The 14491-nt window shown below is 44.0% G+C and overlaps 3 non-coding genes across 3 annotated transcripts; all 3 read left to right on the top strand.

Annotated features, from left to right (window-relative positions):
• Window positions 1–8445: 8445 nt before the first annotated feature.
• On the top strand, window positions 8446–8538 carry LOC114237563 (small nucleolar RNA SNORD116). The gene has a single exon (XR_003623095.1). It is a non-coding gene; the product is annotated as a small nucleolar RNA SNORD116 (small nucleolar RNA).
• Window positions 8539–10426: 1888 nt separating this feature from the next.
• On the top strand, window positions 10427–10519 carry LOC114237556 (small nucleolar RNA SNORD116). Its single transcript, XR_003623089.2, has one exon. It is a non-coding gene; the product is annotated as a small nucleolar RNA SNORD116 (small nucleolar RNA).
• A 2685-nt stretch (window positions 10520–13204) lies between these two features.
• On the top strand, window positions 13205–13297 carry LOC130707842 (small nucleolar RNA SNORD116). Its single transcript, XR_009007871.1, has one exon. It is a non-coding gene; the product is annotated as a small nucleolar RNA SNORD116 (small nucleolar RNA).
• Window positions 13298–14491: the final 1194 nt, after the last annotated feature.

The following is a 14491-nucleotide window of genomic DNA, read 5'->3' as shown; positions in this document are numbered from 1 at the left end:
GTGAGAGTGGGCAACCTTGTCTTGTTCCTGATCTTAGTGAAAATGGTGTCAGTTTTTCACCACTGAGGACGATGTTCGCTGTGGGTTTGTCATATATGGCCTTTATTATGTTGAGGAAATTTCCCTCTATGCCTACTTTCTGCAGGGCTTTTATCATAAATTGGTGTTGAATTTTGTCGAAAGCTTTCTCTGCATCGATTGAGATGATCATATGGTTTTTCTCCTTCAATTTGTTAATATGGTGTATCACGTTGATTGATTTGCATATATTAAAGAATCCTTGCATTCCTGGAATAAACCGCACACTTGATCATGGCGTGTGATCCTTTTAATGTGCTGTTGGATTCTGTTTGCTAGTATTTTGTTGAGGATTTTTGCATCTATGTTCATCAGTGATATTGGCCTGTAGTTTTCTTTGTTTGTGACATCTTTTTCTGGTTTTGGTATCAGGGTGATGGTGGCTTCGTAGAATGAGTTTGGGAGTGTTTCTCTCTCAGCTATATTTTGGAAGAGTTTGAGAAGGATGGGTGTTAGCTCTTCTCTAAATGTTTGATAGAATTCTCCTGTGAAGCCATCTGGTCCTGGGCTTTTGTTTGTTGGAAGATTTTAATTCACAGTCTCAATTTCAGTGCTTGTGATTGGTCTGTTCATATTTTATATTTCTTCCGGGTTCAGTCTCAGAAGGTTGTGCTTTTCTGAGAATGTGTCCATTTCTTCCAGTTTGTCCGTTTTATTGGCATAGAGTTGCTTGTAGTAATCTCTCATGATCGTTTGTATTTCTGCAGTGTCAGTTGTTACTTCCCCTTTTTCATTTCTAATTCTATTGATTTGAGTCTTCTCCCTTTTTTTCTTGATGAGTCTGGCTAATGGTTTATCAATTTTGTTTATCTTCTCAGAGAACCAGCTTTTAATTTTGTTGATCTTTGGTATCATTTCCTTCATTTCTTTTTCATTTATTTCTGAGCTGATATTTATGATTTCTTTCCTTCTGCTAACTTTGGGGGTTTTTGTTGTTGTTGTTGTTGTTCTTCTTTCTCTAATTGCTTTTGGTGCAAGGTTAGGTTGTTTATTTGAGATGTTTCTGTTTCTTAAGGTAGGATTGTATTGCTATAAACTTCCCTCTTAGAACTGCTTTTGCTGCATCCCATAGGTTTTAGGTCGTCGTGTCTCCATTGTCATTTGTTTCTAGGTATTTTTTTATTTCATTTGTAAAGGTTGTACTCCATTTGTAATTATTCTGGAATATTGCTTATATTTCCCGTTGTGTACAATATAGCTTGTAGCTTATTTTATACTTAATAGTTTGTACCTGTTAATTCACTACACCTATTCCATCCTCTCCCTTCCCTCTCCCCAGTGGTAACCACTACTTTGTTCTCTATATCTGTGAGTCTACTTCTTTTTGTTACATTCACTAGTTTGTGAGGCCCTTGTGATGTCCTTGTCTGGCTTTGGTATCACTGTTAAGTTGACCTCATAGTATGAGTTAGGAAGTGTTTCTTCCTCCTCTATTTTTTGAAAGAGTTTGAGAAGTATTGATGTCAATTATTCCTTAAATGTTTGGTAGAATTCACCAGTGAAGCATATGGTCCTAGGCTTTTCTTTGCTGGTAGTTTTTTTTTTTTTTTTTTTTTAATTTCTGACTCAGTCACTTTTTTATTAATCTGTCATGGTCCATTTGGGCCGTCATAACAGACACCACTGATCAGGTAGCGTATAAACAATAGAAATTTATTTTTCAAGTTTTGGATGCTGGAATACCAGCATGGTTGAAATCAGGGGGCTGGTATGCTCGGGTTAGGGCCCTCTTCTGAGTTGAAGACTTCTTGTATCTTCACATGGTGAAAGGAATAAAAGAGTTTAGTGGAGGTCTCTTTTATAAGAAAGGAATCTTATTCACCAGGTCTCCACCATTATGGTGCAAACACTTCCCAAGGGCCCCACCTACTAATCCGTTAACTTTTGGGGGTTGTGATTTTAAAATATGAATTTTGGGGGGATGCAAAAATTCAGACCATAGCAAGGTCAATTAGGATTTTCAATTTATTCTTGAGTTATTTTTGATAGTTTTTATGTTTTTTTTGGAATTATTCCATTACATCTAGATTGTTTAATTTGTTGGTATACACCTGTTCATAGTATTGTTTATAACCCTTTTCATTTCTTTGAAATCAGTAATAATGTGCCTGTGTCCATTTGTGACATTAGTAAGTTGAATCTTCTCTCTTTTCCTCTGGTCAGTTTAGCTAAAACTTCCTGAATTTTGTTAAAGTTTTCAAAGAATCAGTTTTTGGTTTCATTGATTTTTTATTCAATTGATTATCTCAATCTTTAATCTTTATTGTTTTCTATGCTAATCTTTATTTTCTTCCTTTTCTTGCTTTATGTTTGGGTTTCTTGTCTTCTACCTTCTTAAGGTATAAGGTTATATTATTCACTTGAAATCTTTCTTCATTTTTTAATGTAAGTTTTAACAGCTATAAAATTTTCCCCTCAAGTACTGCTTTTGACATCTCATAAGTTTTGGAATGTTGTATGATAATTTTTATTGATCTCAAATAATTTAATAATTTACCTTGAGAATGAGAGAAGCTTATTTGATTCATTGTTTATTAGGAATGTGTTTCTTAATCTCCACTTGTGTGTGAGTCTTCTAAAATTCCTTGTGTTACCGATTTCTAATTTAATTCCATTGTGGTCAGTGAACATACTTCGTATGATTTCAATGTTTTAAAATTTATTTAAACTTATTTTGGGTGTTATTTCTGGTCTATTCTGAAGAATGTTCCTTATGCACTTGAGAAAAATGTGTAATCTGCTTTTAGGTGGAGTTTTCTGCGTAAGTCCGTTAGGTGTAGTTGATTTATGGTGTTGTTCAAGTGCTCTATTTCCAGAATGATCTCTCTAATTTTTCTATTGGTTATTAAAAGTAGGACATTGAAGTATCCACATATTGTAGAGATGTCTGTTTCTCTCTTCAATTCTGTGCAATTTTGCTTCAAATATTTTGGGACTCTGTTGTTAGGTGTGTAAATGTTTATGATTGCCATATCTTCTTAATCGATTGACTCTTTTATCAATGTTTAATTGACCCATGAAACAATTTTTGTTTGAAAACAAATTTTATCTGATATTAGTATAGTCACTCTAGCTCTCTTTTGGTTACAACTTATACGAAATATTTATTTCATTCTTTAATTTTCAACCAGTTTGTCTCTTTGAATGCAAAGTGTGTCTCTTGCAGATAACATACAGTTGGATCATGTTTTTAAATCCATTTTGCCAATCTCTGCCTTTCACTTATACATTTTATACTATTTCTGGTTAATGTAATTACTGATAAAGGAGGACTACTGCCATTTTGCTGTTCATTTTTTTCTGTGTCTTACATGTTTTTTGGTCTTCACTATTGCTTTTTTTGTGTTAAGTAGATATTGTTGAGTGCACCATTTAAAATTCTTTATTTCCTTGTTGTTTTTACTATATATATTTTAAGTTATTTTCTTAGTGGTTGCCCTAGGGGTAACAATTAACTTCTTAATTTATAACAAACTAGTTATAATTAATACCAATTTAATTTCAATAGTATATAAAATCTTTGCTTCCATATTGCTCCATTTCCTCTGTGTGTTGGCATTGTCACAAATTATGTCTCTATACTTACGTACTCATCACCACAGACTGATAATTTTTGTTTTATGCAGTTATTCAAGCATATGATAAGAAAAGAGAGGAGTTACAAAAAACACATTAATATTGGCTTTTATATTCACTTGTGAAGTTACCTTTACTGATATTATTTATTTCTTGATGTGGATTCAAGTTATTGTATATGGTCCATTCATTTCAGCTTGACTTCCTTTGACATTTGTTGTAGGGCAAGGCTGCTGTCAAAGAACATTCTCAGTTTTTATTGTCTGAGAATGTCTTAATTTCTCCTTCATTTTTGTAAGGCATTATTGTCAGATCAAGAATTCCTAGTTGAATGTCTTTTCGTTGCATAACTTTGAAACTATCATCCTACTGCCTTCTGACCCCATGTTGTATGATGAAAAATCACTTGTTATTTTATTGAAGATCACTTCTATGTGATGAGTCCCTTCTCTATTGCTGCTTTCAAGGTTCTCTCTTTGACTTTCTATTTGAACAGTTTCATAATGATGTGTCTCAGTATGAATCTGTTTGAATTTATCCTACATGGAGTTCATTAGACTGCTTGTATAGGTAGTTTATAACTTTTCATCAACTTTGGGCAGTTTTGTCCATTATTACTTGAAATATACTTTCTGTTCCTTTCTTTCTTCTTTTGTGACTCTCATTATGCATAGGTTGGTACACTGGATGGTAGCCTCATAGGACTTTTAGGTTATGTCCATTAAAAAATAAATTTTCTCTTCCTATAACTGGATAATTTCTGTTGACTTATCTTCAAGTTAGTTTTATTTTTTCAGCTCAATTTGTCATGGAGCCCTTTCTGTGAGTTTTTCAACACTTGCTATTGTGCTTTTCAACTCCAGAATTTCTACTTGATTTGTTTGAAAACTTTCTGTCTCTTTATTGATACACCTATTTCATGAGACAGTGCTTGTGGCGTTCATCTAGTTCTTAAATATGTTTTCCATTAGCTCTTTCAACATATTTAAAGTAACTGATTTAAAATATTTGTCTTTGCGTCCAATGTGTTGGCTTTTCAGGGAGAGTTTCTATTGCTCGTTCTTTTTTTTTTTTTTTTTTTTTCTCTGTGTGTGGGACATACTTCATTGTTTCCTTGAATGCCCAGTACTTTTATGTTGAAAATTGGACATTATGAATATCATAATGTGGCAACTCTGGAAATCAGACCATCTGCCTTCCCTGTTTGTCTGTTGTTGCTTTTTGTTGTTGAAGTTGTTTGTGGTACGTGTTCACTGAAGACTGTTTCATTAGATTTGTGGTCATCTAAAAATTGGACAAAGATTTCCTTAGAAATCTTGAAGACAAAAAATTTCCCTGTCTTTTCAGAAGTCTCTCTGTGTATGTTAGTATATGCCTTTAACACTTAGCCAGGCATTTTAAGCTTTCCCTTAGCCTCAGTTTTTGCTTGTCAAGAGCCTCAAGTTCACTCAAAGAGGAGACCTTAGGCCTTCTCAAGTCTTCCCTGAATAGGCACATAACTCTACATCTGTGCTGCCCTTATAGATTATGAGGAACACATGGAATCACCTGATAGCCATTATTTCAAAAACACAAAAAATTCATTCCTGAACTTTCCTCATAAGGTTTTGGTTTAATTTATTTTCTGTTACAACTGGAATCCATTGCATTAAGCAGCAGTGAAAAACAATGCAAATTACCACCAATCTAGCTGCTATAGCATTGAGTGACTTCTGAATTAGAAGAAAGAAAAGCAAATCTTTGAACCAGTGTTTTAGGGAGCCAACATAAATCGTAAATTAAAAGAGGAAATTACAGTTCTTTGGATATGAGGTCAGTCTGACTCTTTCCACTACAAGAACCAGGAATGTGGAGTGTTATTCTCAATAATATCACTGAGTTGGGGAATAAGATATGGGACTAGAGTCAGTTAAACAGCCCAAAGTTTCTGGATTTTAGAAATTGAACTATTTTTCTTGATTAAGAGATTGCCTAGTGACAGCTATTACTTGGTGAATTTGCAGATTTGCAAAAAAGTTGATAGTGCAAGCATTTACCACTTTTTCATTATTGTTTATGAAGGGACAGGTGTTGGAGTTCCTCATGTGTCAGATTTGGTGCTGTCACTTCTCATTTCCTTTTTGATTTTACCAATCACTAATGAAGTTCATCATATCTTGAAAGAATTATAATCACTTGTGTATCTTCTCTTGAGAAATGTCTATTCAAATAATTTCAACAAATTTTAATTGAATTATTTCTTTTCTTCTTCAGTTGAAAGAGTTGATTATATGGTACGTGAGGAAAGATTTTACCAAAAATATAATTTGAAAATCACCCCCTGTGATTCTGCTGGTTACAGTTTATCTGTAAAATTAAATCCTTATATCACAAAATACAGTAATACTGGTAAAGAAAAATGTATGTAAAATTTTCATTTAACTTTTTGTGAAAAAGATATTTTATTGCTATTGTTCTTTTTGCATTCTGTGAATAGGATAGTTTACCTTTTGTAATAACATGAAATGGAATATAAAATATGTTGCATAACATATGGTGATTCATAATAAAAAACAAGTCTATGGATAATCTTTTTAAAACATGCGATAAAAGAGCACATAATATTGGAGGTATTTTCCACAAAGGTGTTATGTTCAGGAAAAAAGATAATATATATTTTTATCATCTTTATTGGAGTATAATTGGTTTACAATGGTGTGTTACTTTCTGCTCTATAACAAAGTGAATCAGCTATACATATAACCCCATATCTCCTCCCTCTTGCTTCTCCTTCCCACCCTCCCTAACCCACCCCTCTAGGTGGTCACAAAGCACTGAGCTGATCTCCCTGTGCTATGTGGCTGCTTCCCACAAGCTATCTATTTTACATTTGGTAGTGTGTATATGTCCATGCCACTCTCTCACTTTGTCTCAACTTACCATTCCCCCTCCCCCTGTCCTCAAGTACACTGTCTATGTCTGTGTCTTTATTTCTGTACTGGCCTAGCTTCTTCAGAACCTTTTTTTTTTTTCTTTTTTTAGATTCAATATATATGTATTAGCATATGATATTTGTTTTTCTCTTTCTGACTGACTTCACTCTATATGACACACTCTAGGTCCATCCACCTCACTACAAATAACTCAATTTCATTTCTTTCTATGGCTGAGTAATATTCCGTTGTATATATGTGCCACATCTTCTTTATCCATTCATCTGTCAGTGGACACTTAGGTTGCTTCCATGTCCTGGCTATTGTAAATAGAGCTGCAGTGAACATTGTGGTACATGACTCTTTTTTTTTTTAATACCTTATTTATTTATTTATTTATTTATTTATTTATTTATTTATGGCTGTGTTGGGTCTTTGTTTCTGTGTGAGGGCTTTCTCTAGTTGTGGCAAGCGGGGGCCACTCTTCATCGTGGTGCACAGGCCTCTCACTATCGCGGCCTCTCTTGTTGCGGAGCACAGCCTCCAGATGCGCAGGCTCAGTAACTGTGACTCATGGGCCCAATTGCTCTGCGGCATGTGAGATCTTCCAAGACCAGAGCTCGAACCCGTGTCCCCTGCATTGGCAGGCAGATTCTCAACCACTGCACCACCAGGGTAACCCCCATGACTCTTTTCGAATTATGGTTTTCTCAGGGTATATGCTCAGTAATGGGATTGCTGGGTCGTATGGTAGTTCTATTTGTAGTTTTTTAAGGAACCTCCATACTGTTCTCCATAGTGGCTGTATCAATTTACATTCCCACCAACAGTGCAGGAGGGTTCTCTTTTCTCCACACCCTCGCCAGCATTTACTGTTTATAAATTTTTTGATGATGGCCATTCTGACCGGTGTGAGGTGATACCTCACTGTAGTTTTGATTTGCATTTCTCTAATGATTAGAGATGTTGAGCATCCTTTCATGTGTTTGTTGGCAAAAAAAAAAGATAATATTTTAAAAAAGGAACTCTGTGAGGGACATTGCTTAAGGGTTTTTAAAAGTCCATGAACATATCAGGTGAGAGGTACAAATTATGTGTTGGGAAGGGCAGTGATACATTTTCATGGGAGAATATAACATAGGATAAAAAGTATGAAGAATGAAAAATAAGAAGGTTTGAAAAAAATGTGAAGATTTTGACTTAGGCGGCAGTTCCTGGCATGAAGCACAAATCATAGTGTGCCTGGGAATTCTTTGCATTTCACATAGCACAGGTCACGGTGATGTGTATAAGGAATGCCACTTCACTACAAACACAAAAACACAAACGAACAAACACCTACAGGCAAACGTAAGTGACTAATGTCCTACAGTCCTGCCATCAGACACGCATTCAGTCCTCCCTACGGGAAAGAGTTAGTTGGAAGCAGGTGCAGCGCTTACCCTCAGGTAAACATTGGCATGAATCTTCTTCTGTGAGGACTCGGGTCCAATTCTGAAGCCCACGTGTGATTTCTGTCCTCTTCTCAGGTGGAGTTGCCAGGCGAGGCTGGCCGTCCACTAACACAAGAACACCTTCGCGTGGTATGATGACTGGAGGTATGAGGGAGACACGAAAGAAGTGGGGCGGGCCCAGGGTGCTGAACCTGGCCATGGATCTCTCAGGGCCGTAGGCATTCCCCCACCCCAAGATGTGCTATTGGACATTAGGGTTTCCTCGGATGGGCCCAGTGACTGCAAGCATGGATTAACTCTTCCTCTTAATGAGTGGCCTGGGGGCTGTGAATTCCCCAGGCTGTTGGAGTACTCCGGGGTCACTGGATCCTCTGCAGATCCACTCGGCCTCACAGTTGGATTCTGCAGCGTCCCAGCACATGCTCGGATGGATGATGACTCACTCATATGCATTCCTTGGAAAATCTGAACAAAATGAGTGAGAACGCTCTACCGTCTCCTCATCGAAACTGAGGTCCAGCACGTTGCCTCCCTTGGGGGTAGGGGACAGTTAGGAGTGAGGGCCAGCGTTCCCTTGCTGACATGTATGCAAACACCACTCAAGGCGCCAGCATTGGAGGGGCTCCTGTCTGAGGGTCGACTATGTCTGCACAGTACCTGGGTAGGCTATGATGCCAGGTCCTTGGTGAAAGGCCCGTGAGGGATTGCGAGATGGCAGGCTCTCCTGCTGGTCATAGGAGTTGGAGTGTGTGCTGGTCTAGGCCCAGTGAGCTCGCGGCTTGGAGAGGTGTGTTTTGTCGAGGTTCCTGCTTTGGGCGTGACACTTTGAGGGTGTATCCACTGTGCCCTGGCAGGCTTCCAGCTCCCCTCGCGTGGCAGAGGTCTTCCACTGGAAGTCTGTCTGTGGTCCTCGGGTACAGTGCCTTTGATCTCTGTGAGGTCCTCAGTAGTGTCACTGTGGCCATGGAGAAGTGCCAGGATGCATGGGCTGGGGTCGGCATCATCAAAGCAGATATGCTTGTGGTCTGTCTTCCGTGGTGTACAGTGTCCCCGTGTTCACATGATGTCTGTGGCTTCCAGTAGGGTCGAGACGCCCTGCGGGCAGGAGGAGGGCACTTAGGACGATGCTGTCAAGCATTTGAGCGTTTCCTCCGGGTTCAGGGCCACGAAACCTGCAGGCTGGGAGCTGGCCGAGACGTGGCTGGAAAGGTGGCCTAGTTTCTGCCGTGGGGTTCGAACCTGGGTCATGGTTGCTGAAAACCAACACTTCCCGTGGTGGGCATTCCCACTGGTCCACGGAAAGTGACTTGCCCTCGTTGGCGAGAAGTGGCACTTGGGCTGAAGTCTGTTAGCCCCTTGAGAGGTGCCGGGCTGCATCTTGCCTGTAGCCAGCTATAGGTAGGAATCGGCCCCATCCATGGGAGGTTCCCTTGCTTCCAAAAGCGCTGGGAGTGGCCCCAATTACACATAAGATGTGCTACTACCTGGCAGGGTCTCCAGGTCCAGGTAGATGTCACACCCACGGCCGGGAGGCAGGTCTCGTCGAGTCTTTGTGCGTTGGTCTGAAGACGTGGCTGTGGGAGAGCAGGAGTCCGTGGCCTATTTCAACAGCCCCGGGGGGTCAAAGTTCGCATGCGGCCTCTTGAGGCTGACAGGGGTTTCTCTCCATTCGGGGGGGCTCCAAAGCCAGGGTGCTGTGTATAAACAGTGGCTTTTACTGTTCAACTTCTCTGCAGAGGGCCACAGGGACATAGAGAGACCAAGACGCGGATTCACAGGAACACACAGAAACCCACAAGAGAGTCCTCGTGTGCAGTCACAGTCACACACACGCACACGTGGGAATGCACACATACAACCTCACACACCCCGGGCAACGTACGTGCCTAACTTCCTGTAGTCGTGCTGTCAGACATACATTCAGTTCTTGGTAAGGGATAGAGGTCCTTGTGAACCAGGTTCAGGGCTCGAGCCCAGGCAAATGTTCGCATGAATCGTGTTCTTTGAGGACCCTGGTCCAATTCTGAATCCTGTGTGATTTCTATCCACTTCTCAGGTGCAGTTGCTTGGCAAGGCTGGCCGTCAACAAAGACAAGAGGACGTTTGCGTGTTCTGATGATTGGAGGTGCTCAGGAGAACTGGAAAAAGTGAGGTGGGCCCGTGTTGCCTAGTGTGGACGTGGATAACTCAGGATGGTAGGCATTCAACTACCCCAAGATGTGCCATTGGATATTAGGTTTTCCTTAGACGGGCCCAATGGCTGCAAGATTGTATTGACTGTTGCTATTGCTGAGTGGCCTGAGGGCTATGGATTCCCAAGGCTTTTGGAGTACCCCGGGCTCATGGCTCCTCTGATCAGCACCACGGCCTGCCCGGTTGTGTTCGGCAGCGTCCGAGCATGTGCTTGGATCCATGATGACACCCTTGTATGCATTCCTTGGAAAATCTGAACAAAATGAGTGAGAACACTCTACCGTCTCCTCATTGAAACTGAGGTCCAGCACGTTTCCTCTTTCGGAGGTACGGGACAGTTAGGAGTGAGGGCCAACGTCCCCTGCCAACATGCATGCAAAAACCACTACGGGCTCCAGCATTGGTGGGGCTCCTGTCTGAGGGTCGACCGTATCTGCACATAAGCTGGGTCATCTATGAATCCCCTGTCCCTGCCTAAAGGCTGTTGAGGGAATGCAAGGGGTCATGCTCTCCTGCTAGTCTTCAGACTTGGAGTGTGTGCTGGTGTACACCCAGTGAGCTTGCAGTTGGAGAGGTGTGTTTTGCCAGGATCACGCTTCATGCTTGCCGCTTCGGGGGTTGATTCTGGAAGCTAAAAATGAGCAAAGATCCCTGGTTGGAGCCTGGAACCTCAGGCCAGGTCTGTGGCCCTCTCTGTTGTTGTGTTTGGTGAGGTGAAGTTCTTGAGTGCCTGGTGGGGCTTGAGCAGTGAGCGGGGGTGGGCAGCAGTTGGGCAATGGCGGAAGGGGGCTGAGGGATTAGGCCTCGGTGTTGCCCCTGTCAGCTTCTCTGCTGAAGCAGCCAGCGCAGTGTTGGCTCTAAGTGGATCATCTTGGAGTGGGGTAAGAATCAAGTGCTGCATTTAAGACTGTGTGGTGGCTGCAGGCCTGGAGAGCAAAAGGTATCATGAGGACAGGTCCTGTGTGATGTTGTGGGATGGGCTGTCATAATTGGGTTGCAGGCGCTGGCCTCGGGTTCCCAAGGATCTGTCTTGTTCGTGATGGGCTGGCATCAGCTGCCTATGGAGGGGATGTCTTTGGGAATTCATGAGGATGCGGTGAGTTAGGTACGCTGTGTAGAGTTGTGATCCCGTTTCCGGAGGAGTGACTCCCCACGGGTGTCTTGCGGGACGTAGAGAAGATGGACATGCAGAGGCATCTGTGCCGGCCCACTTGGAGTTATGTGAGTTATGAGAACATCCCTATTGGCTGCTTTCTTCCCTTGTTTGGGAATGGGCAAAGCGAAAGTGTTTCTCCCGGGGGGACATGACACCGCCAGCCAGTTTGGCATGCAGGCCATTCAAACAGCCTGAGATTTATCTGCAGCAGTCCGTGGGCGGGGCAGAGATGGAGGCACTGTTGCGATGCCAGGTGTGCTGTCGTGGACAGCCACTGTGCCCTTTCAAGCTTCCAGGTTCCCTCATGTGGCAGAGGTCTTCCATTGAAAGTCTGTCTGTGGTCCTCAGGAACAGTGCATTTGTTCGCTGTGAGTTCCTCGGTAGTGTCGCTGTGGCAGTGGAGAATTGCCAGGATGCATGGGGTGGTGTGGGCATCATCAAAGCAGACAGGCTTGCGGTCTGTCTTCCCTGGTGTTCAGTGTCCCCGTGTTCGCATGATGTCTGTGGCTTCCAATAGGGTCGAGTCGCCCTGCATGCAGGAGGAGGGCACTTAGGAAGAGGCTGTGTATCATTTGAGTGTTTTCTCAGTGGTCAGGGCCACCAATCCTGCCAGTTGGAAACTTGCCGATACGTGGGCGAGGAGGTGGCCTAATTTCTGCTCTGGTGTTCCAACCTGTGTCATGGTTGCTGAAGCCCAACACTTCCCATTGTGGGCATTCCCACGGGGTCACGGAAAGTGATTTGGTCGAGTTGGTGAGAAGACGCACTTGGTCCGCAGTTCCTTAGCCCCTTGAGAAGTGCCGGGCTGCATCTTGCCTGTAGGCAACTGCAGGTCACTGTCAGCCCGCCCATGGGAGGTTCCCTTGCTTCCGGGAGTGCTGGGAGTGACCCCAAGGGCACATCAGATGTGCTGGTAGGTGGCAGGGTCTCCAGGTCCACATAGCTGTGAGAGCCACGGCCGGGAGGCAGGTCTCGTCCAGTCTTTGTGCTTTGGTCAGAAGGCGTGGCTGTGAGAGAGCGGGAGTCTGTGGACTATTTCAACAGTCCCTGGGGGTCAAAGTTCGCATGTGGCCTCTTGAAGCTGACAGGGGTCTTTCTCCCTTCAGTTGGGGGTCTAACCAGGATGGTGTGTATAAACTATGGTGTTTACTGTTAGAGGCGTCTGCAGAGGGCCACAGGGACACCCAGAGACCAAGACGCATATTCAGCGGCACACACTGGAACCCCCGAGTGCATCTTCGTGCGCAGTCAGTCACACACGCCCACAGGCGTGAATACACACATACAGCGTCTCACACACTGGCCAACATACATGCCTAACTTCCTCCAGTCGTGCTGTGAGACACGCAATCAGTTTTCGGTAAGGGATAGTGGTACTTGGGAAGCAGGTTCCGGGCTCACACGCAGGTAAGTTTTCACAAGAATCATGTTCTCTCAGGACTGTGGTGCAATTCAGAAGCCTGCATGATTTCTGTCCACTTCTCAGGTGCAGTTGCAGGGTAAGGCTGGCCGTCGGCAAAGACAAGAAGACCTTCGTGTTGTCTGATGACCTGATGTGCTAAGGGGAAGTGGAAAAAGTGGAGCCGGCGCACGTTGCTGAGCGTGGCTGGGGATAACTCAGGACAGTAGCATTCACCCATAGTAAGATGTTGCATTGGATATTAGGTTTTCCTCAGATGGGTCCAATGGCTGCCAGAGTGGATTGATTGTTGGTCTTGCTGAGTGGCCTGAGGACTGTGGATTCCCCAGGCTTTTGGAGTACTTCCGGGTCATGGCTCCTCTTCAGAGCCCCACGGCCTGCCCGTTTGTGTTCTGCAGCGTCCCAGCATGTGCTTGGATCGATGATGACACCCTTGTATGCATTCCTTGGAAAATCTGAACAAAATGAGTGAGAACACTCTACCGTCTCCTCATCGAAACTGAGGTCCAGCAAGTTTCCTCTCGGGGGTAGGGGACAGTTAGGAGTGAGGGCCAACATCCCCTGCTGAAATGCATGCAAACACCACTAAGGGCTCTAGCATTGGAGGGGCTCCTGTCTGAGGGTGGACCGTGTCTGCCCATAAGCTGGGTCATCTATGAATCCGCGGTCCCTGCTAAAAGGCCGTGAGGGAATGCAAGGGGGCAGGCTCTCCTGCGAGTCTTCAGAGTCGGAGTGTGTGCTGGTGTGGGCCCAGTGAGCTTTCAGCTCGGAGAAGTGTGTTTTGACCAGGATCACGCTTTGTGCATGGCGCTTCGGTGGTTGATTTTGGAAGCCAAAATGAGCAAGTTTCCCTGGTTGGAGCCTGGAGCCTCAGTCCAGGCCTGTGGCCCTCTCTGTTGTTGTGTTTGGTGCGGTGAGGTTCTTGAGTGCCCGGTGGGGCTGCAGCAGTGGGCGGGGGTGGGATGGAGTTTGGTGATGGCGGAAGGGGGCTGATGGATTAGGCCTCGGTGCTGCCCCTGAAGCTGCCAGCACACTGTTGGCGCTAAGTGGATCACCGTGGGGTGGGGTGAGGATCGAGTGCTGCATTTAAGCCTGCGTAGTGGCTGCTGCCCTGGAGAGAAAGGTAAGGTATCATGAGGACATGTCCTGTGTGATGTCGTGGGATGGGCTGTCATCATTGGGTTGCAGGCGCTGGCCTCGGCTTCCCAAGGATGTGTCTTGTTCGTGATGGCATGGCATCAGCTGCCTATGGTGGGGATGGCTTTGGCAGTTCATGAGGATGCAGTGAGCTAGGTTACCTGTGAAGAGTTGCAATCCCGTTTCCAGAGGAGTGACTCCCCACGGGTGTCTTGCGGGACAGAGAGAAGATGGACATGCTGAGGCATCTGTGTCGGCCTTCTTGGGGGTAGGTGAGTTATGCAAACAAGCCCTTTGGTCGCTCTTTTCCCTCTTTTGGGAATGTGCAAAGCGATAGTGTTTCTGCCGGAGGGCATGACGCGGCCGGCCCGTGTGGCATGCAGGGCTTTCGAATAGCCAGAGCTTTATCCAGAGCAGTCCGTTGGCGGGGCAGCGAAGGGGGCACTGTTGCCATCCCTGGTGCACTGCCAAGGTCAGCCACTGTTCCCTATCAGGCTTCCAAATCCCCTCACATGGCAGAGGTCTTCTGTTGCAAGTCTGTCTGTGGTCCTCGGGGACCATGCCT

This window comes from Balaenoptera acutorostrata, chromosome 3 (genome assembly GCF_949987535.1).
Source record: "Balaenoptera acutorostrata chromosome 3, mBalAcu1.1, whole genome shotgun sequence".
Classification (NCBI taxonomy): Eukaryota; Metazoa; Chordata; class Mammalia; order Artiodactyla; family Balaenopteridae; genus Balaenoptera; species Balaenoptera acutorostrata.
Note: the sequence above shows the minus strand (reverse complement) of the source record. Positions and strands in the feature narration are given on the sequence as shown.